This window comes from Dermochelys coriacea, chromosome 4 (assembly GCF_009764565.3).
Source record: "Dermochelys coriacea isolate rDerCor1 chromosome 4, rDerCor1.pri.v4, whole genome shotgun sequence".
In the NCBI taxonomy this organism is placed as follows: domain Eukaryota; kingdom Metazoa; phylum Chordata; order Testudines; family Dermochelyidae; genus Dermochelys; species Dermochelys coriacea.
The window spans coordinates 133,166,574-133,189,948 of record NC_050071.1 but is presented as its reverse complement, the minus strand read 5'-3'; the positions used below and the strand labels follow the sequence as shown (position 1 = coordinate 133,189,948).

The following is a 23,375-nucleotide window of genomic DNA, read 5'->3' as shown; positions in this document are numbered from 1 at the left end:
CACCTCCATCCTTGCCTTTGGATACAACTGGGTCAGACTATCATTGTCAGTGCTGTTCCTTAATCAGTCCTAGCTAATCTAATCTAATCTATTTTGTACTGGCACCATCACTGCAGTATCTCAGTACCTACCAGATTAACAGATTGGCATACTGAAGTCCCTAGTGTATTTCATGGAATTTTTGTCTCCTCCTCTTCCCTGGCTGTGATGGGGGATTCTGTCCTGGAAGTGTAGGGGGTGGTGGAGTTATGGTGGGAAAACTTTCTCAAAGACAAAGGAGTGTGTGACCTAAAGGTGATCAGTCTGTGGATTATCACAGCTCTTTTGGAAGCTATTCCACAGCTAAATCCCTTACACCGAAACTGCTTTATCTCTGGTTAACATGTACTTTTTTCTTGGCTTTGTGATATTCATCGTCCTGGAGGTGATGGAGAAAGAACTGATTAAAAAATGTACAAGGAAAATAATAAAACTCTCTCCATAACACATTAGGACAAGTGGCACAGGAAGGGGAAACAAATGACCCTGGGATCATGTAAAATTGTTGTTTGTGTATCATTACACTGTTGTAATTTGCACCAGCATTTTTATTAAATCTTCCATTTTTAATTTTCATGCAATATGCTCTTTTGAGAGGTCACTGCCTTTTAAATGGGAGTTTTTGCAACATCGCTGCTAAATAAACTGAACATCATCCCAGCCACAACTAGAGGGCACCATGTGAATGCTCAGCAGTCGTGTTTGAACAACGCGTACAGAGCTGAACACTAATGGGAATATGAGATGTTACTAGAATTATACACCCAAATCAGCTCAAAAGTGCTAGGCACCATGACACAGCGAGCACTTATTATATTGAGCCATTACTTTGCATATTCACAGTATTGACCCCAGCAGCTATAAATACTTGATTTGGACTTTAGACTCACATCTCCAGGCTCTATCAGTGAAGATCCTTCAAGATAACATTTCCCGCTCACTGTATCTGGTTACTGCTGCTCTGGGTTCAGGGTAGGGAAAGAATTGCTTATTGATTAAAATTAAAACTTGCTCCAAAAGCTAAAATTGATTCCTAGCCCTAATCAGAGAACATGATCGAACCTTTATACCTATGTGTCAATGAATTAAACAAGTCTTTCCTCTCCATATTTTATTGGTATCTAAGCATTCTCTCCATATATCTAGAGTGTGCAGAAAGTGATGACTTAGTGGGCAGAAAGTGATGACTAAGATTCTAGAATCCCTGTCAAAGTCTCTAGGGGCAGTCACCATCAACTGCAAAGCCAGTTCAAGCATTGGTAGTGCCATAGCCTGATACCAACAGAAATCAGGAGAAATTGCTAAGCTCCTGGCTACAGCTCTTCCTCCCACCGCTCTGGGATCTCAGACCAGTTCAGTGGCATTGGGAACTCACTTCACTTTTACAATTAGTAGAGTGGCAGCAGATAATGATGGAGAATATATTGTCAGCAATATAATAGCACCTCTGTCGTACAGTGATATAGACCAGCACAAAAACCTCCCTGCAATTGCCTTCCTATAAGAAACTATTGATCATTGTTATTTATTGTGTTTTAAATATTTAGTTTTCTTCCAGAATGAGAGGGATGGACTCTGTAGGGTGGGTTGTATTTCCATATTCTAATTTGACTCAGGTGAAATTGTTTTATTTTTGGCATGACATTCTTTCAAGTCTCTTGTGGGTTAAGTATCAAATCTCTGGTTTCTCATGACCACACCATAGAGATGAGTCTGTGAGACAGAAAACTTAGGCCCAATGCCAAAGTGTGACACCTACACCAAGTAGTGAGGTTGGATGCTGGGCAGACACTTGGGGGAAAAGGGAGGCACCATTCCCCCCATAAGCCTGAGGAGCAATTACAAAGCCCTTCCTTGGAGTCTACCTCAGCTATTCAGCACATGGTAGTAGGCCATATAACAGCCAATTCCATGCCTCGGCCCCCAGTTGAAGCCCCCGAGCCTCCAACCCACCTGCCATCTTGGATCAACAGACCCTTCCCAGTTTCACTGCCACGTGAGCCTGATTGGCTGTGGAGGCGGAGGCAGGCGTTGTACTTTGGAGCTCGGACACTTGGGGTATGATTCCCATCACAGATCCCCATGTGACTTGCCCAAGGCATTGAACAACCTCCCATCCAAGTCAAAAACAGCCTCCACCCACAATCTCAGCTGCGCTGGGAAACATCTGTCCTCCCAAAGGCATATTAGCTTAGCGGCACCTGGTTGGGGAATACAGGCTTGGAACCTATGGGCATAGCTGCTTCTAGGCATTTGAAGTATTCTTCATTTTATTGACCAAGAGCCCAGTCTTCAGGTGCTCAGGGCCCTCCATTCCCAGTACCTGGAAGGATTGGGCCCTAAGATATCTGGGATCCCCTACTGCATAAAAATCACCCGGAGGGAGCATTAACCTAGTGTACGGCTTGGGGGGCTGTTTGTGATGAATCATTCCCTCCTTTCCAGGAACATACAGTGTCAGGGATTGGGGAGGAGACTCCATGGAAGGGCCAAGTAATCAGCCTGAATTGCTTGCCTAGCAAGGGAGAACCCATTCCTGACTAGAGGCCACAAGGGTCTCTCTGTTTATGCTCCTCTGTTCCTGCCCATCCCAAGCAACATCATCATGGCCAGATCAGTACTGGGTTGCTGTTGGCTGAGATCCATGACACACAAACTGGCCTCATATGAGCTGGGGGACAGGGAAAAACATATTCTCAGCTTGGAGGGAAGTATTATAATTATTATTATTGCCCTTTTTGGCCCAAGTAGTTAGACAATATTTGACACCTTGCTTGGTTGTTTCTATTAGGAACACAAATTGATGATACAAGTCAGGTGCATTCTTTGGTACAATGCTGTTTAATTCCAAAGATTGCACACAAAGTACAGTTTCCTTGATCACAGTAGAAGCAGAAAGCAGTTTCCTTGATCAGAGTCTCTACGCCTGCCTATCCAGACAGCTCCATGCCCCAAAGAACTCTGTCTTTCTACTCCTTCTCAGGGCCATACTCAGGACTGCTTCTCTCTCACTCTCTGCTGCCTTTCACTTGCTGTGTCTCACTCACACACAGTTTGCCAAACAATTCCCTAGTCCCTGTGTTTACAATCAGGGAAACCCCACAGGCCACACAGCTTAGCTTCTAATCAGCCCTTGCTATGTGACCCAGTTCCTTTGGCAATGGCTTCTATTTTCCCATCTCTTTCTGCATAAGGGGGGCTTAATATCTCCTTCCATTGAGCCTGAAAGAAGGGTACATAGCAAACTCATCAGCTTTACCCAGGTTTGTGATTCTCTGCTGATCAAAGCATGGCTTGATGGCAGTAGGGTGACCAGATGTCCTGATTTTTTTGGGACAGTCCCGTTATTCAGGGCTTTTTCTTATAGAGGCGCCTATTACCCCTCACTCCCTGTCCTAATTTTTCATACTTGCTATTTGGTCACCCTTGATGGCAGCCATTGACACCTTCCAGCATAAAATTAGTCTTGTATGATCCCATGGTGGAGGGTCAACATGTCATTTAGATAAAGCTTCTCAACTCTTTTCAATACACTTCCCCTTTATCCAGGTGGCACCTCTGCCATGGAAGGTTTGTGTGAAATGCTTGTAAATATCTGGCATCAAACAGCCAAGGATAACTGTGATCATACTGTGCCATTACTCATTCAGCAGGAATGCCACTACTGACACCTGCAGTGATTAAATCCAATTAGCCTGCTTGAGACATGATCAGCAATATAAGCATATAAAAATAGTGTTGAGTGCAGAGCACAAGCCACACTACAAAGGAATTGTGCTACCATAAGATAATGACTTTCATGTAAGGCAGGCGCAACTCAACTTTGAAAACCACAGTACAGACTGATACTACCAGCTATATACAGTAGGAATGGTTGTAAAAATGTGTGAACGTATGTCATCATTCATTTTTTGCTAACTTCAAAACATCGTGGCTGATTCTTACGACTTCTGCAATACACCCCCAATCAAAACTCCCACTCAGATCAATGGAAGTTTACAGGTTGATAGATTTTAAGGCCACTTTCTCCACACCAGTCACAATTTTATAGACCTCTATCATGTCCCTCCCTTAGTTGTCTCTTTTCTAAGCTGAACAGTCCCAGTCTTTCAACCTCTCCTCATATGAAGCTGTTCCATCCCCTTCATCGTTTTTCTGGCCCTTCTCTGTACTTCTTCCAATTCTAATATATCATCTTTCCTAATGGTTCCTAACACTCTGTTGGCTTTTTTGACTGCTTCTGAACATTGAACAGTTGTTTTCAAAGTATCGACAGTGACACCAAGATCTCTTTCTTGAGTAATAACACCTTATTTAGATCCCATCATTTTGTATATGTAATTAAGATTGTGTTTTCCAATGGGCATTACTTTGCATTTATCAACATTGAATTTCATCTGCCATTTTGTTGTCCCATCACCCAGTTTGGTGAGATCCTTTGTAAATCTTCACAATCTTCTTTGGATTTAACTATTTTGAGTAATTTTGTATCATCTGCAAACTTTTCCATCTTACTGTTTGCTCCCTTTTCCAGACCAGTTATGAATATGTTGAACAGCACTGGTCCTGCACTGATCTCTGAGGAACACCTCTATTTACCTCTCTCCATTCTGAAAAGTGACCATTTATTCTTCCCCATTGTTTCCTATCTTTTAACCAGTTACTGATCCATAAGAGGACCTTCCCTTTTAGCCTATGATTGTTTACTTTGCATAAGAGACTTTGGTGAGGGACTGTGTCAAAGGCTTTCTAAAAGTCCAAGTACACTATATCCACTGGATCACCCTTGTCCACATTTGTTGACCCCCCTCAAAGAATCCCAATAGATTGGTCAGACATGAGTTCTCTTTGCAAAAGCCTTTTGACGCTTCCCCAACATATTGTCTGATATTTCTGTTCTTTACTATAATTTCAACCAATTTGCCTGGTACTGAAATTAGGCTAACTGGCCTGTAATTGCCAAGATCACCTCTGGAGCCTTTTTTAAAAATTGGTGTTGCAATAGCCATCCTGTGCTGATTTAAGTCATAGGTTACATACCACAGTTAGTATTTCTGCAATCTCATATTTTAGTTTTCTCTGATCTGGGTGATGTCTTACTTGTTTAATTTATCAGTTTGTTCCAGTATCTCCTCTACTGATACCTCAATCTGGAGTCAGGTTTCAGAGTGGTAGCCGTGTTAGTCCTTATTAGCAAAAACAATGAGGAGTCCTTGTGGCACCTTAGCCCTGGTCTACACTAGGCGTTGAGGTCGAATTTAGCAGTGTTAAATCAATGTAACCCTGCACCCATCCATATGACGAAGACCTTTTTTTTGACTTAAAGGGCTCTTAAAATCGATTTCCTTACTCCACTCCTGACAAGGAGATTAGTGCTGAAATAGGTTTTGCTGGGTCGAATTTGGGGTACTGTGGAAGCAATTAGATGGTATTGGCCTCCAGGAGCTATCCCAGAGTGCTCCATTGTGACTGCTCTGGAAAGCACTCTCAACTCAGATGCACTGACCAGGTAGACAGGAAAAGGCCCACGAACTTTTAAATTTCCATTTCCTGTTTGGCCAGTGTGGCCAGCTGCAGGTGACCATGCAGAGCTCATCAGCAGAGGTGACCATGATGGAGTCCCAGAATCGCAAAAGAGCTCTAGCATGGACCGAACTGCAGGTACGGGATCTGATCGCTGTATGGGGAGAGGCGAAAAAAACTCACTCGCGATGAAATGTTCTCTGAGCTCATGCTGTCCTCCCACACTAACAGAGCACAGACGAATGCATGGAGGCAGAAAATGTCAGAGTGCAGGAAAGCACAAAATGACCGGGAGGAGAGGTGGCAGGCTGAAGAGAGTAAGTGGTGGGCTGAAGAGAGGGCTGAAGCTGAAAGGTGGCAGCAGCCGTGATGAGAGGAGGCAGGATTCAATGCTGAGGCTGCTGGAGGATCAAACTAATATGCTCCAGGGTATGATTGAGCTGCAGAAAAGGCAGCAGAAGCACAGACCGCTGCTACTGCCCCTGTGTAACCAAACGCCCTCCTCCCCAAGTTCCATAGCCTCCTCACCCAGATGCCCAAGAACACGGTCGGGGGGCCTCCGGCCACCTAGCCACTCAACCCCGAGGATTGCCCAAGTAACAGAAGGCTGGCATTCAATAAGTTTTAAATTTTTAAAGTGCTGTGTGGCCTTGTCCTTCCCTCCTCCACCACCCCTCACGGGATACCTTGGTAATTATCCCCCTATTTGTGTGACGAATTAATAAAGAATGCATGAATGTGAAGCAACAATGACTTTATTACCTCTGCAAGCGGTGATCGAAGGGAGGTGGGGAAGATGGTTAGCTTACAGGGAAGTAGAGTGAACCAAGGGGCTGGGGATTTCATCAAGGAGAAACAAACAGAACTTTCACACCGTAGCCTGGCCAGTCATGAAACTGGTTTTCAAAGCTTCTCTGATGCTCACCGCACCCTCCTGTGCTCTTCTAACCGCCCTGGTGTCTGGCTGTGCGTAACCAGCAGCCAGGCGATTTGCCTCAACCTCCCACCCCGCCATAAACGTCTCCTCCTTACTCTCACAGATATTGTGGAGCGCACAGCAAGCAGTAATAACAGTGGGAATATTGGTTTCGCTGAGGTCTAACCGAGTCAGTAAACTGCGCCAGCACGCTTTTAAACATCCAAATGCACATTCTACCACCATTCTGCACTTGCTCAGCCTGTAGTTGAACAGCTCCTGACTACTCTCCAGGCTGCCTATGTATGGCTTCATGAGCCATGGCATTAAGGGGTAGGCTGGGTCCCCAAGGATAACTATAGGCATTTCAACATCCCCAATGGTTATTTTCTGATCTGGGAAGAAAGTCCCTTCATGCAGCTTTTGAAAAAGACCAGAGTTCCTGAAGATGCGAGCGTCATGTACCTTTCCCGGCCATCCCACGTTGATGTTGGTGAAACATCCCTTGTGATCCACCAGTTCTTGCAGCACTATTGAAAAGTACCCCTTGTGGTTTATGTACCCGCTGGCTTGGTGCTCCGGTGCAAAGATAGGCATATGGGTTCTGTCTATGGCCCCACCACAGTTAGAGAATCCCATTGCAGCAAAGCCATCCACTATGACCTGCACAGGGTCACTACCCTTGATATCAGCAGATCTTTGATTACGTTGGCTACTTGCATCACAGAAGCCCCCACAGTAGATTTGCCCACTCCAAATTCATTCCCGACTGACCGGTAGCTGTCTGGCGTTGCAAGCTTCCACAGAGCTATTGCCTCTCACTTCTCAACTGTGAGGGCTGCTCTCATCTTGGTATTCTTGCGCCTCAGGGCAGGGGAAAGCAAGTCACAAAGTTCCATGAAAGTGCCCTTCCGCATGCGAAAGTTTTGCAGCCACTGGGAATTGTCCCAGACCTGCAATACTATGCGGTCCCACCACTCTGTGCTTGTTTCCCGAGCCCAGAATCGGCATTCCACTGCATGAACCTGCCCCATTAGCACCATGATGCCCACATTGGCAGGGCCCGTGCTTTTAGAGAAGTCTGTGTCCATGTACTCATCACTCTCGTCACCGCGCTGATGTTGCCTACTCACCCAGTTTCGCTTTGCCAGGTTCTGGTGCTGCACATATTGCTGGATAATGTGTGTGGTGTTTAATGTGCTCCTAATTGCCAAAGTGATCTGAGCGGGCTCCATGCTTGTCATGGTATGGCGTCTGCACAGAAAAAAGGCGCGGAACGATTTCTGCTTTTGCCCTGACGGAGGGAGAGGCGACTGACGACATGGCTTACAGGGTTGGCTTACAGGGAATTAAAATCAACTAAGGGAGTGGCTTTGCGAGAAACTGAATGGCTGCCTCAAGGATAGAACTCAAAACCTCAAGGATAGAACTCAAAACTGGGTTTAGCAGGCCGTTGATTTCACAGAGGGAGGGAGGGAGAAAATGAATACAAAACAAATCTGGTCTATTTCTTGTTTTGAGCCACTTCATCTATCTTTATACATCATGCTGGCAGCAGACTGTGCAGTACGACTGCTAGCCATTGTCACCTCCTGGGTGCTCAGCAGAAGACGGTGCAGTATGACTACTGGCCATCGTCTTCTGCTGGCTCCAAATTAAAAGACAGTGCACTGCCGGTAGGACTCTATCGCCATGAGACGAAACAAGGGAAATGACCTGGCTAAGTCGCTCCCATGTTTACCCAGGTGCCCAGTTAAAAGAGCACCCAGGACTACGTCGACGACGGCTACCAGTCATACTGTATTGTCTGCTGCCAAAAAGCAATAAACTGCTGCTGTGTAGCAATGCAGTACCATGTCCGCCAGCATCCAGGAGACATATGGTGACGGTTAGCTGAGCGGGCTCCATGCTTGCCGTGGTATGGCGTCTGCACAAGTAACTCAAGAAAAAAGGTGCAAAGTGATTTTGTCTGCCCTTGCTTTTACGGAGGGAGGGAGGGAGGGAGGGAACGGGGGCCTGACGAAATGTACCCAGAACCACCTGCGACAATGTTTTAGCCCCATCAGGCACTGGGATTTCTACCCAGAATTCAAATGGTTGGTGGAAACTGCGGGAACTGTGGGATAGCTACCCACAGTGCAAAGCTCCGGAAGTCGACTGTTGCCTCGCTACTGTGGATACAGTCCGCCGACTACATGCACTTAGAGCATTTGTGTGGGGACACGCACACTCGACTATATAAAAACGCTTTCTACAAAACCAACTTCTATAAATTCGACCTAATTTCGTAATGTAGACATACCCTTAGAGACTAACAAATTTATTTGGGCATAAGCTTTAGTGGGCTAAAACCCACTTCATTAGAAAGCTTATGCCCAAATAAATTTGTTAGTCTCTAAGGTGCCACAAGGACTCCTCATTGTTTTTTCAATCTGGAGTGTATCTACTCCTATATTGAGCTTTGTTTAACCTGAATCAGGACTGCAGAATTGGATCCAGGGAAAGTAAAGCAGCTTTTTCTCATACACAACGCCCCAAACAGAACTAAAGTGAGAGTGAAGTAGCGCATAGGCTTCGTATGGGTCTCTGTACAGGGGTGATTTTCACTGATCACCTTTAATGACAAAGGAAAACAACATGTGCACAGAAGAATAAATTTTGAGGGAGGTGAGTGTATGTATGTGTGTGTAAGAAAGAGAGGGGGAAGGGAAGGGGATGAGGGGATATGTTCTACACTAATCTGACATTGATATAAATCTGTGTAGCAAAGTAAATCATATTGATCTTTTATGGTGGCGTTTCGGAACTGAGATGTTTTGTGTGATAAAAACTGAAAACATCAAGTGACTTCACATTATGAGGAATTGCTAACTAGGGAACAGTGCAGATAGCTTATTATTATTCACACAGATGGGATGTATTGAAAAGCCTTCCATGCTTTTTATGTACTTAGTGTAGCTGTTTATAAAAGTGTGTGTGTTTGAGAGGGAGAAGGGAACATATCGTGAAAAAAAATACACACTTTGAAGCCATTTTTGTTCAGAAGGCGTTGAAAGGGAAGTTTTTGCTCATTAGATTTAAATGTTTATAGAATTTTTTTGTTTTCAATATATTTTTCTGGTGGTTTGTTTCTCTCTCTCTCTCTCTCTCTCTCTCTCTCTCACACACACACACACACACACACACACACACACACACACTCCCCCCCCCCTTTTCTCCCATTTTCCACTAAAAAGAAGTAAATAAAAAAAAAAAAAGAGGGAGGGCAGGGGAAGGAAAATTGACAAACTGAAAAACTGAAAACAAAACCCCAAAGCGCTAATTTTTCATTTTCTGATTTCATCAAAAAATTGGAACATTTTCCTGAATATTTTCAGTTTAGAAAACAGGCCATTATTTTTAATGGAAAACAAATAATTAAAAAAGTCAATCAGCTCTGGGAATTAGCTGATTATTTCAATAGTATAAAGCCACTGATTGATTCCTGTACAACTCTTGTTATGGCTTCTCATGCGTCATGATTCCAAGTCTCATGTGCATCCGTGGGGGGCATGGATCAGTGTTCGCAGAATCATGTCGCAATACCCATCAGTACCTGGCCCAAGATGGGGAAGCTAATAATCCAACCAGTAGACCAAATTCGGTGATGAATCCTGGTCACGTGCCATCCGAGGCACATTGTGCATATGCTTAGAAAATGTACATCTCTTTCCTCCTGATCATATAGCTATAAAGTACATAGGAAACCTATTGAGACCAGCTCAGATTTGCATATCTTTCCATACATGACAGTTAATACAACCCATTAGCATGGAATTTAAGATATTGGAATTCACTCCTCTAAAAGCACTAAGTCCCATTGAAATCAATGGGATTTAGATGCCTAAATACCTTTGAGGATCTGGGCTCCAGGCCCTGATCCAAAGCCCATTGAAGTCACTGAGAGCTTTTCTATTGATTTCAATAGCCTCTGGATCGGGCTCAGACTATATGCATAAAATAATCTCTCATCTAATGACTAAATTGCCAAGACTAAAGTTCTGTGCAACAACTGTAGCAGAACATTTAAAGAAATGGAAAAGATAAAGGCACAAAATTTATAATTTAAACATAATTTGCAAAACACACTATGCCATTGCTGCTACCCCCTTAGATTTGTATTTTACTAATTAGGTTTAAATAGCATATGACTCACTTATTTATTTGGATGTAAAGCCCAATATGAGATAATGACCATTCAGTATCCCAGGCCCTTTAACTAACAGTCATTAACTAACAGTGCGATAGAAAAATAATTACGACAAAACAGCTGCACACTTCCTTTCTTCCAGCCCGTACTGCCACCATTTAACAAACCCCAGTCAGAAAACATATTACATACCAGAGCTCCCACTCCTCACATTGGACAGATGCTCTCTCCTACCTCAGATTTCCCCAGCCTTCCCCAAAGTATTGTTCAAATAGATGTGCATTGGAGCAATCAGTTTGGGTGCTTTTGAACTTGGTGGGAAGTAAGTTGCAAAGACAAAGAATCCTTAAGGAGAATCCATACACTTATAGTGTAACATTTTTGTTTCAGTGTGCAGTCTGTTTGTGATGATGCCGGGTAGCATTAGGTCTCTTCACCCGCTCTGTGACACTGGCAGTAAACTGAGACTGTAGCACTGTTCATTTATCACCTCTAACCACAGCAACTCTCTGGCAAGGAAGTCTTGGGCATTCTTCTGTTTGAAAGCACCTGATAGTTGCTTTCCAAAAATAACTTCACTGAAGCAAGTGCTTTGTGATTTACTAAACAAATTATTTTTTTAGGCCTAAATCCTCAAAGGTCTTTAGGCTCCTAAATTTCATTGATTTCAAGTGTCGAGCCAGATTAGAACAGAGAAAACACAGAGAAGGACAGGATGTAGTGCTGCCAACACTCACAATTTTATTATGAGTCGTACGCTACTTAGTGCTTTTCTAAAAGCCCCAGCTCCTGGATTCCTGTGGTTAGGCAAAAATCTCAACCTTCATTTTCTAAAAAAAGTAATTTTTTATCCCTCATGGCTGTGGAGGAAAACTTGAAAATATGAACTCAAAAGGCTGCAACACCAGAAAGCAAATGACAAGAATCCAGGAGTTGCTCTTTTTAAAAGTCTTATGATTTTAAATGAAATCTCCTGATTTTTTTAGGGCCCAGATCATGATTCCTGAGTGCCTGGGGTTGGCAGTGCTGAGGATGTTAAATATTAAACCCAATCCATGGACTCCTTAGCACATCTAGTAAAGCTTGTCTAGAGGGTTGCAAATCTTAGATAGTCAAACCCCAGGGTGGAACAGCCTGTATCCCTCCCCGTCTGGCTTGGAAAAATTCAACTAGCTGTACTGATGGGGATGTTTCTTCTTTTGGTTATTCCAAAGTCCTAAATAAGAACATCCCCCAGGATTTTCCACACAGGTCACACAACTGACAGACAGTAGCAGGGTAGCAGGCGCACTAAATGAAACTGTTCCAGTCCAGGTGCACCCTAATTTGGGGACTGAGGAGGGTGGGGCTGGGAGTTATAAATAAGAGTTCAGAATCCTGAGAAGGGCGTTCAGAACCCAGAATCCCAAGAGAGAGACAGAGCTTAGAGGGAGAGTATAAAACAAAGGAGAGTCCAGAGTCCTGAGAGTAAAGAGAGCTCAGATTGAGAACTTCATGGAGGGGCTGTCCCTGGAGGAGGGCGAGGTGAGGGCTCCCTCATTGCTCAGGGGAGCCAGATCAGGCTGGTAAAAGCAGAAGGCAGTCAGAGGGTCACCTACAAATTTCCCCCACTGTTTACCGCTCTCCATTCTGAAAACTGACCATTTATTCCTCCCCTTTGGATTGTGTCTTTTAAGCAGTTACTGATCCATGAGAGGACCTTCCCTCTTATCCCATGACTTCTTACTTTGCTTAAGGGCCTTTGGTGAGAGCCATTATCAAAATATACTATATATACTTGATCATCCTTGTCCATGTGTTTGTTGACCTCCCTCAAAGAATACTACTAGATTGATCAGGCATGATTTCCCTTTACAAATACCATGTTGCCTCTTCCCCAATGATTTGTTTTCATCAACGTGTCTGATCATTGTGTTCTTTACTATAGTTTCAATGAATTTGTCTGATAGCAAAGTTAAGCTTCCTGTCCTGTAATTGCCAGGATCACCTCTGGAGCCTTTTTAAAAAGTTGGCTTCACATTAGCTATCCTCCAGTCATCTAGTACATAGGCTGATCGAAGTGATATTGTACATACCACATTTAGTAGTTCTGCAATTTCATATTTGAGTTCCTTCTGGAATCTATGTTTTGGGCTGTGCCAGTGGGATTCTGGTTTATGATAAGTGGGACATTTGGTAATAAATTAACCCTAAAAAGGGCAATTATTATACTCTGAAGGCTGTATTGAGTTTATTTGAGGAATCAAGACAGCTGCCCTTAGGCCCCATGGGGCTGCTTGGGAGGAGGCCATGTGTTTACACAGACCATACCCAACTATTCATTAGGTGGAATGCTCTCTTGGGGCTTGGAAATCCCTTTTTGACCATTTAGTAATATGCACTCGCATAAAACCAGAAGCCAACCATTGGCCAGCCGATACTCAGCACGAGTCAGCTGACCGAAAGCTTGGTCATGGCATTCAACAGACTTACAATTCCATTTGGCTGCCCCCGCTGGTTCCTTATTGAAGAATGTGAGAGCACACATGGACGCTGTGCCCAAGGAGTGACTCATACCATGGGTACCATGACTACAGAGGGCTCTCTGGCAGCAGAATTAGGTTGGTTCAGTTGCACAAAGGCACAGGGTGGATTCAGGAGGGTATGTAGGGAGTACATGATCCTTGCATCCCTGCCATGCAGCATAGAGACCTGTTATATGAGGACTCCGTGTGGCAGTGGCATGCAAAGGTCAAGTGGGGGCAGAGCAGAAAACGAGAACTGGTCCTGGGATATGGCACTCAGGGCAAAACCTAACAGAATGGTTGCCTACTGAATGTACAAGATGTGCCTGTATAGCTGGAGCATTAAGTCATCCCCTCAAACAAGAATCCTGTCATAATTGTGCGGTAAGATATTTGTATGACCATAGCCTACAATGATAGGAAGAAGGGATCACAACTGTACTAACAGAGATAGCAACAGTAAGTGCACAATTATATTTACATAGATCAAAAACTTTGCATACAGCAACCCAAGTTATTTCCTCGCTGCACTGCAGTTATAAATGTTATCTCCTTTTACAATGCACTGATCAGCACAGTCCAGGATCTAGCAAGATGACCTCCCATATGAATTTTCTCTGCCTGCTACTACTCTGTATTGAGCATAAGGATCATATAAACTGGGTGAGAAGTTTGTACTAAATTGGAGGAGGGGAAATCTCAGCTCCTTAAATTAACTGAAAATGTAATGACTGAAAAATATGAACAACAACAATAGCATAATACTGAATTTCCTTGGTAGCAGAGACAAATGATCCACTGTATGAAAACTTTCTGCCTGCATGAGTCACTGTATCCAACTCTGGAAATCATTTTCTCCCTCTACAAAAAAAGTGTCTATAAATTGCTCTCTCTCATGCTTTACACCTCTGTAAAGAATATTGTGATACTTCATAACAGACAGACACTATCAGCAATTCAGTTGCCTTTCTATTTTCACTCTCTTCCTTCCTCCAGGCTCCAGTGGGCAGATTGTGATGACTCAGTCACCAGAATCCCTGACAGTGACTCCAGGAGACAAAAATCACAATAAGCTGCAAAGCCAGTTCTGACCCTCTCATCTATGTAACTTGGTACCAGCAGAAATCAGGACAACCACCTAAGCTTCTTATTTATGCTGTTTCTACTCATCCCTCTGGGGTTCCAGAACGGTTCAGTGGCAGTCGATCTGGGAACGATTTCATTCTCACAGTCAACAGGGTTGACACTGACGATATTGGAGATTATTATTGTGAGCTAAGTAGGAACTTCCAGTCCTTACAGTGATACAGACCAGTAAAAAAATCTCCTTCTTCTGTTCACTACGTATTACAGTGCTGGTGATTTGGCCTAATTAAGGAGAGGATAGGGTGTGTTAGGGCCCAATACTGTTAGTCTCTAAGATGCCACAAGTACTGCTTTTCTTTTTCCAGAAATTTCTAAGCACCTTCCAATGTACTGAGGCCAGATCCTCAGCTGGCATAAATCAGCAAAGCTTCACTGAGTTAAATGGAGCTCCACTGATTTACACTAGCAGAGAATTGGCCCTTTGACTTCAGTGGGTGTTGCTCACACTCAGTATCTCTCAGGAGATGTGCATCATCGGGCAGGATCAGCCTTCAAAAGACAAACAACAAGACTCAGATACACCAAGCCCCAGAAAAAGGATACATCATCAAAGGCTGGTTTTGTTTGTTTTTTAAATGAGCCAGAGACATCAACAGCAAATTTACCTGTATCTGTGGACTAAAAAGCATTACTGTCTGAGAAACAAAACACTGCATGCACCGAGCAGAACTGCACTTACTATTCAGTAGCTTCCATTAATAGCCTTGTAGTTAAGGAAGGGTCTGTGCTTTCATTGTCCATCATCTCTATCCAGTAGGGAGAACGTAATCCAGGGTGAAATGAGATGTGCAGGCTCACAGCTTTGGAGTGGCTCTGTTTCGACATTCAGGCTCAAACCCTGCCTTGTTTCCTGTTGAAACCATGAATTGTACATGACTATTCTGTGCACACAGGGCAACAATCAAAACACAAAATCACATCAATGGGAGTTTGCATAACACAACTGCAGGATGAGGTACTTTGAAAATAGATTTCAGAGTAGGAGCCGTGTTAGTCTGTATCCGCAAAAAGAAAAGGAGTACTTGTGGCACCTTAGAGACTAACAAATTTATTTGAGCATAAGCTTTCGTGAGCTACACCTCAATTCATCGGATGCATGCAGTGGAAAATACAGTGGGGAGATTTATATACACAGAGAACATGAAACAATGGGTGTTACCATACACACTGTGGGGAGAGTGGTCAGGTAAGGTGAGCTATTACCAGCAGGAGAGCAGGGGGCGGGAGGGGAAACGACACCTTTTGTAGTGATAATCAAGGTGGGCCATTTCCAGCAGCTGACAAGAATGTCTGAGGAACAGTTGGGCGGGGGGGGGGAAGAGGGAATAAACATGGGGTAATAGTTTTACTTTATGTAATGATCCATCCACTCCCAGTCTGGATACAATTAACCGGATACAATTAACTTAGGCTTGAATAAAGACTGGGAGTGGATGGGTCATTACACACAGTAAAACTATTTCCCCCTCTCCCCCCATTCCTCAGACGTTCTTGTCAACTGCTGGAAATGGCCCACCTTGATTATCACTAAAAAAGGTCCACCCCCCACCCCCGCTGGTAATAGCTCACCTTACCTGATCACTCTCCTTACAGTGTGTATGGTAACACCAATTGTTTCATGTTCTCTGTGTATATAAATCTCCCCACTGTATTTTCCACTGCATGCATCCGATGAAGTAAGCTGTAGCTCACGAAAGCTTATGCTCAAATAAATTTGTTAGTTTCTAAGGTGCCACAAGTCCTCCTTTTCTTTTTGAAAATAGAGCAACTTTTCCTTATGCACAGAAGTGCATAGTCAAAGCCAAGAGTTTTTTTTAAAAAAGGTGTCTACAGTTAAGTTCCTAAATCCAGTTTCAGGCATGTAAAGCAAGTGGCCTGCTTTATAAAAGTCCCAGTCAACTGGCAGTAGCCATTGAGTTGAAGAGGAACTGCTGCCTGCTCAACATTTTTGAAAAATTAAGCCATTGATTTAGGTACCTATATATGGGATTAGGAGTCTAACTTTAGGCAGCTCTTTTTGAAAATTCGCCACACATAAGCTTTAATGTCTAGGCAAAAACACAAACAGTACTACATTTTGGGGTGTGTTCGGGGGCAAATATTACACTTATAATAACAGACTGATAGAGCTTAGAAATAAATTGTGTTGCTCTTCTGTGGTAGCTCATCAGAACTTGGATTTTTTTTCCCTAATAAACTCAAACAAATGATAGGAAATAGCGAATTATGACAAACCAGTGCTCACTATTCATACCTGGGATGAAGTAAAATCCTTCTGTATTTTCTTGTGGACATAACTGAATATGTTAATGCAAAGCCAGAGTCACCTACCTACTAAATTATTCCCATAGAATTACAAATGCACATATGGCCCTTTGGTTCCTATGCTTGATGGGACTCAAATATATCTGCTTCCTCTTGATCATATAGCTGTGAAGCAAACAGAAATCCTGTTGACCATCATTCAGGCCAGTCTCAGATTTACATATAATAATGAGTACGTTTCACAATCCTCCTGAGCTGTTATAAATCTTAGCTTCGTTTTAATAATTAGCATCAGAGCAACTAATGTAGAAGCAACATTATTTTACTGATGCATTTGATGTGGCTCCTCTCACCAATGTTTGTAGCTAGGTAGTGCAGCCATCTTATTATTTGACTTCTAAGGCAATTTTTCAAAAAAAAGATTTGCTAAAGGTTTTTGATTTCTCCCTACAGTAATGAGACACTCATAGATACAATTCATCAGCTCATTCTCAGAGGAATTGGAAGCAAAGTTGTTTATCTGAACCAAATCAGGATTTTGTTCTCTCTTGGTATTACTGCCCCACAGACTGCAAAAATTAATCAAAATTAGGTTACTTTTGTTTACAATCTTGATTGAGGAAACAATCTGCCATTGGAAACTAATCTAGCACACACCATACATAGCTGAAAAAGCCAGACACATACGAAGTAAATGGCATTGCTGCCAGATTCACTCAGATCAACCAAAAAGAAAAGGAGTACTTGTGGCACCTTAGAGACTAACAAATTTATTAGAGCATAAGTTTTCGTGAGTTATAGCTCACTTCATCGGATGCATTTGGTGGAAAATACAGGGGGGAGATTGATATACACACACAGAGAACGTGAAACAATGGGTTTTATCATACACACTGTAAGGAGAGTGATCACTTAAGATAAGCCATCACCAGCAGCAGGGGGGGGAAAGGAGGAAAACCTTTCATGGTGACAAGCAAGGTAGGCTATTTCCAGCAGTTATCAAGAATATTTGAGGAACAGTGAGGGGTGGGGTGGGATGGGGGGGAGAAATACCATGGGGAAATAGTTTTACTTTGTGTAATGACTCATCCATTCCCAGTCTCTATTCAAGCCTAAGTTAATTGTATCCAGTTTGCAAATTAATTCCAATTCAGCAGTCTCTCGTTGGAGTCTGGTTTTGAAGCTTTTTTGTTGAAAGATAGCCACTCTTAGGTCTGTAATCGAGTGACCAGAGAGATTGAAGTGTTCTCCAACTGGTTTTTGAATGTTATAATTCTTGACGTCTGATTTGTGTCCATTCATTCTTTTACATAGAGACTGTCCAGTTTGACCAACGTACATGGCAGAGGGGCATTGCTGGCACATGATGGTATATATCACATTGGTAGATGCGCAGGTGAACGAGCCTCTGATAGTGTGGCTGATGTGATTAGGCCCTATGATGGTGTCCCCTGAATAGATATGTGGACAGAGTTGGCAACGGGCTTTGTTGCAAGGATAAGTTCCTGGGTTAGTGGTTCTGTTGTGTGGTGTGTGGTTGCTGGTGAGTATTTGCTTCAGATTGGGGGGCTGTCTGTAAGCAAGGACTGGCCTGTCTCCCAAGATCTGTGAGAGTGATATGTTGTCCTTCAGGATAGGTTGTAGATCCTTGATGATGCGTTGGAGAGGTTTTAGTTGGGGGCTGAAGGTGATGGCTAGTGGCGTTCTGTTATTTTCTTTGTTGGGTCTGTCCTGTAGTAGGTGACTTCTGGGTACTCTTCTGGCTCTGTCAATCTGTTTCTTCACTTCAGCGGGTGGGTATTGTAGTTGTAGGAATGCATGATAGAGATCTTGTAGGTGTTTGTCTCTGTCTGAGGGGTTGGAGCAAATGCAGTTATATCGTAGAGCTTGGCTGTAGACAATGGATCGTGTGGTATGATCTGGGTGAAAGCTAGAGGTATGTAGGTAGGAATAGCGGTCAGTAGGTTTCCGATATAGGGTGGTGTTTATGTGACCATCGCTTATTAGCACCGTAGTGTCCAGGAAGTGGATCTCTTGTGTGGACTGGTCCAGGCTGAGGTTGATGGTGGGATGGAAATTGTTGAAATCATGGTGGAATTCCTCAAGGGCTTTTTTTCCATGGGTCCATATCATGAAGATGTCATCAATGTAGCGCAAGTAGAGTAGGGGCATTAGGAGACGAGAGCTGAGGAAGCGTTGTTCTAAGTCAGCCATAAAAATGTTGGCATACTGTGGGGCCATGCGGGTACCCATCGCAGTGCCGCTGATTTGAAGGTATACATTGTCCCCAAATGTGAAATAGTTATGGGTGAGGACAAAGTCACAAAGTTCAGCCACCAGGTTAGCTGTGACATGATCGGGGATACCGTTCCTGACGGCTTGTAGTCCATCTGTGTGTGGAATGTTGGTGTAGAGGCTTCTACATCCATAGTGGCTAGGATGGTGTTTTTAGGAAGATCACCAATGGACTGTAGTTTCCTCAGGAAGTCAGTGGTGTCTCGAAGATAGCTGGGAGTGCTGGTAACGTAGGGCCTGAGGAGGGAGTCTACATAGCCAGACAATCCTGCTGTCAGGGTGCCAATGCCTGAGATGATGGGGCGTCCAGGATTTCCAGGTTTATGGATCTTGGGTAGCAGATAGAATACCCCAGGTCGGGGCTCCAGGGGTGTGTCTGTGAGGATTTGTTCTTGTGCTTTTTCAGGGAGTTTCTTGAGTAAATGCTGTAGTTTCTTTTGGTAACTCTCAGTGGGATCAGAGGGTAATGGCTTGTAGAAAGTGGTGTTGGAGAGCTGCCTAGTAGCCTCTTGTTCATACTCCGACCTATTCATGATGACGACAGCACCTCCTTTGTCAGCCTTTTTGATTATGATGTCAGAGTTGTTTCTGAGGCTGTGGATGGCATTGTGTTCTGCATGGCTGAGGTTATGGGGCAAGTGATGCTGCTTTTCCACCATTTCAGCTCATGCACGTCGGTGGAAGCACTCTATGTAGAAGTCCAGGCTGCTGTTTCGACCTTCAGGAGGAGTCCACCCAGAATCCTTCTTTTTGTAGTGTTGGTAGGAAGGTCTCTGTGGGTTAATATGTTGGTCAGAGGTGTGTTGGAAATATTCCTTGAGTCGGAGACGTCGAAAATAGGATTCTAGGTCACCACAGCATTGTATCATGTTCGTGGTGGTGGAGGGATAAAAGGAGAGGCCCCGAGATAGGACAGATTCTTCTGCTGGGCTAAGAGTATAGTTGGATAGATTAACAATATTGCTGGGTGGGTTACGGGAACCACTGTTGTGGCCCCTTGTGGCATGTAGTAGTTTAGATAGCTTAGTGTCCTTTTTCTTTTTTAGAGAAGTAAAGTGTGTGTTGTAAATGCCATGTACATTGGTCAAACTGGACAGTCTCTACGTAAAAGAATGAATGGACACAAATCAGATGTCAAGAATTATAACATTCAAAAACCAGTTGGAGAACACTTCAATCTCTCTGGTCACTCGATTACAGACCTAAGAGTGGCTATCCTTCTACAAAAAAGCTTCAAAAACAGACTCCAACGAGAGACTGCTGAATTGGAATTAATTTGCAAACTGGATACAATTAATTTAGGCTTGAATAGAGACTGGGAATGGATGAGTCATTACACAAAGTAAAACTATTTCCCCATGGTATTTCTCCCCCCCATCCCACCCCCCACTGTTCCTCAGATATTCTTGTTAACTGCTGGAAATAGCCTACCTTGCTTGTCACCATGATAGGTTTTCCTCTTTTCCCCCCCACCCCCACTGCTGGTGATGGCTTAAGTGATCACTCTCCTTACAGTGCGTATGATAAAACCCATTGTTTCACGTTCTCTGTGTGTGTATATCAATCTCCCCCCTGTATTTTCCACCAAATGCATCCGATGAAGTGAGCTGTAACTCACAAAAGCTTATGCTCTAATAAATTTGTTAGTCTATAAGGTGCCACAAGTACTCCTTTTCTTTTTGCGAATACAGACTAACATGGCTGCTACTCTGAAACCAGTCAGATCAACCACTAAGTGGTGCAACTGGACTAGAAATCAGTATTTTCCCTAGTGACAGTGCCTGTGTCTACAAGTCTGTTGTGTCAAACACGTGGTATTTTGCTGTTTATCCCCTGAGCAGCCATGCCAAGAAGCCAAGCCAGTAATTGATTTCTGCATTTTTGAAGTTAATAGTATATTACATGTCAGTTTTACAAAGAACTTCAGATTGTCTATTACAAAAAACAACATTGTATTTACACATCTATCAGTAAGTGATGATGGTTATTTTCCTATACAGTTGTTTGTTCTACTAAGATATACAATTGTCTAAAAACCAAAGCTGTATTGAACTGATCAAACTGCAAAACTCTAATGGTGTGATTTTTTAAAAAAGAAGCTGCAGCAGAATCAAGCATTTGCAGCAGCATTACGTTGTGGTATGTAGGATCCATGCCATAGAATTTAGGCACAGTTTGCCCTGGGGTGCACAGAGCTTTGTCTGTAGGAATCTGCTTCTCTTCACCCATCACCGAAACGCAGCTGCCTGAAGTGCAGCAAGATGCAGCAGGTGGAAATAGACAGAATTACATTAATTTGTAGGAAGGATCAGGATTTGCACCATCTCTGCTGGAACTCTTCCCTGGTGCCATGCACTGATAAGGCACCCCTAGCTTTTATCACAGAGCTGACTTCTGAATTGTGATTTACTTTGCACCCAGCTGCGCCAGGCAGCAGGTTTCTATTCCTTTTCACTCGGAGGGATAGCATGTCCCCATCCTTCCCTACACAGAATTCATTTTCTCTCTTCATTTTCCAGGCTGGTCAAAGACAACATGCAGGCCACCTTGCAGCTTCCACACAAACCAAAATCTTTCAATACAATGCTCTATCAGAGCCTGACCTCCCATGCCAACACTCACCAAGATTGAGGGGTGAATGAGGTGGGCAGGGAACCTTTGTCATGACAATTCATTACAGCGTTAGAGAAGTGGGGGGTGTAAAACTGGGGCATGGGGGGAAATGAATGGTAAGGCGTTTCTGGGTTGTATGCCCTAAATTTCCTAGGCCCTTTCTTCAGTACCTGAGAGAAGGAGTTACTGAGGGACAATGTGTATGGATCTGCTGACAGCCAAGTATAGAGTAATAGGTCCAGGTCAGGCCCTAATCCAGTAAAACACTTAAACGTACACATAATTTCAATCAATGAGACTCCTCACTTCAAGTTAGATACATCCATGTTTTGCAGGATTAGGGCCTAAATGAGTCCTTTAAAAATTCAATCCCCAGCTCCCCCTGTTAACAGGAAGTTTGGGGGCTAGGAGCATACGTAGAAATTATTTTGTTAAAGTTGATCACAAAAGGACCTACAGACTGAGAGAAAATCTCATCTTTTACTGGTTTCTTAATCCCATTCCCATGACTAGAAGAGCAGAGGGGTCATTTCTATTGGCTCATATTTATCTCTCTGTAATTTTCAGGATCCTATATTATTTGCAAGGAAAATCCAAGGTCAATACACACAACCCGTCCCTTCATTTGGGCAAGCAGGCCCTGGATGTTCTGGGGTTCTTCACACATTCTCTGAAGATCATCCGATCACCAGAAGAGAGAACCAGCCAAGATTTCTACAGTGAAATCACCACGGGGAGAAAAACTGTACTATCATTATGTTTGTTAAGCATCCACGCTGTTTGGCTGTCCGGTACAAGACAGCAGGCGTGGCCCATGTTTGCACTCTGGATAGATTGACAACGTTTAAAACTCTGGGACACTCACAAGTAGATTCTGTCCTACAGCGCCTTGGTGTGTTTTTTCTTTAGTAACACAGATGGATGACCACATCTGGAAAGAAGAGAAAGTGCATGCCTGAAAACTGAGTTGGGGCCCAGTTCAGCAAAACACATAAGCATCTGCTTAATTTTAAGCAGCTGAGTAATCCAGCCCCTATTCAGTAAAGCAATTAAGCACATGCTGAACTGGGCTAGATGACTCAGGTCTTTTGTCTCTCTGATTTCTATGATTTTTATGCATGTGAGTCTGTATTGGGAGGATAAATACATTCACTTACCTTAGACATGAATTTCAATATGCTAAAAATTGTACCACTAGCGGAGGATGCTTCTTACTATGCATGAGGGTTGGCTTGTTGTAGAAGGATTCCATATGGCTGGAGATGTGCAGACTGGCCCTGTGAGGTGCTGGGCAACTGCAGCAACAGGAGTTGAGGTGAGTCAGCACCTCACAGGACCAGTTCCATGAAAAGCTCTGATGGTTCTTCAATGTCATTGCTAAGTGTCTCTTTGCCGTAGACTCGCCCAGCAATATAAGATCCTGGAAACGTTAGTATTTCCAGACTCTGTCCTGAAACTCAGAGGCAGCTTAAATCGCACAGTCACTTTGCCTAGTCACATCCAGGGCCATTGCCTTGCTGCACTGAGCAGTCAGTATAAATCCAGCAGCCTGCACTGCATATTTCATTGGGGAGTTTCTAGCAAGCCAGGTAACAGGCAGCATGAGATCACAGATGCTACTTTTTAATGCTCTTGCTATGGATTCAAGGTAGGAGGGGTAATGAACGTGTGAAATGTGGCAGCCATTTATTGGTTCAGCTGCTGTTGCACTGAATCATTGGGATGTTTAATTTCTAGTCCCTTTAAACTTTTGCAAAGTGAATTTCCAAACCATTTGTGACCCTTGCGCATTTTCTTTCCACATCTAGACTCCAGTGGGCAGGTTGTGTTGACTCAGTTTCCAGAGTCTCTCTTGGTCCTCGCTGGAGAAACTGTTACTATCAAA

General features: G+C 43.5%; 1 long non-coding RNA gene across 1 annotated transcript; it reads right to left on the bottom strand.

Moving 5' to 3' along the window:
- Positions 1-366: 366 nt before the first annotated feature.
- Positions 367-15,298, bottom strand: LOC122459742. Its single transcript, XR_006280618.1, has 3 exons — positions 14,997-15,298; positions 930-1,000; positions 367-418 (listed from the first exon to the last, which is right to left on the bottom strand). It is a non-coding gene; the product is annotated as an uncharacterized LOC122459742 (long non-coding RNA).
- Positions 15,299-23,375: the final 8,077 nt, after the last annotated feature.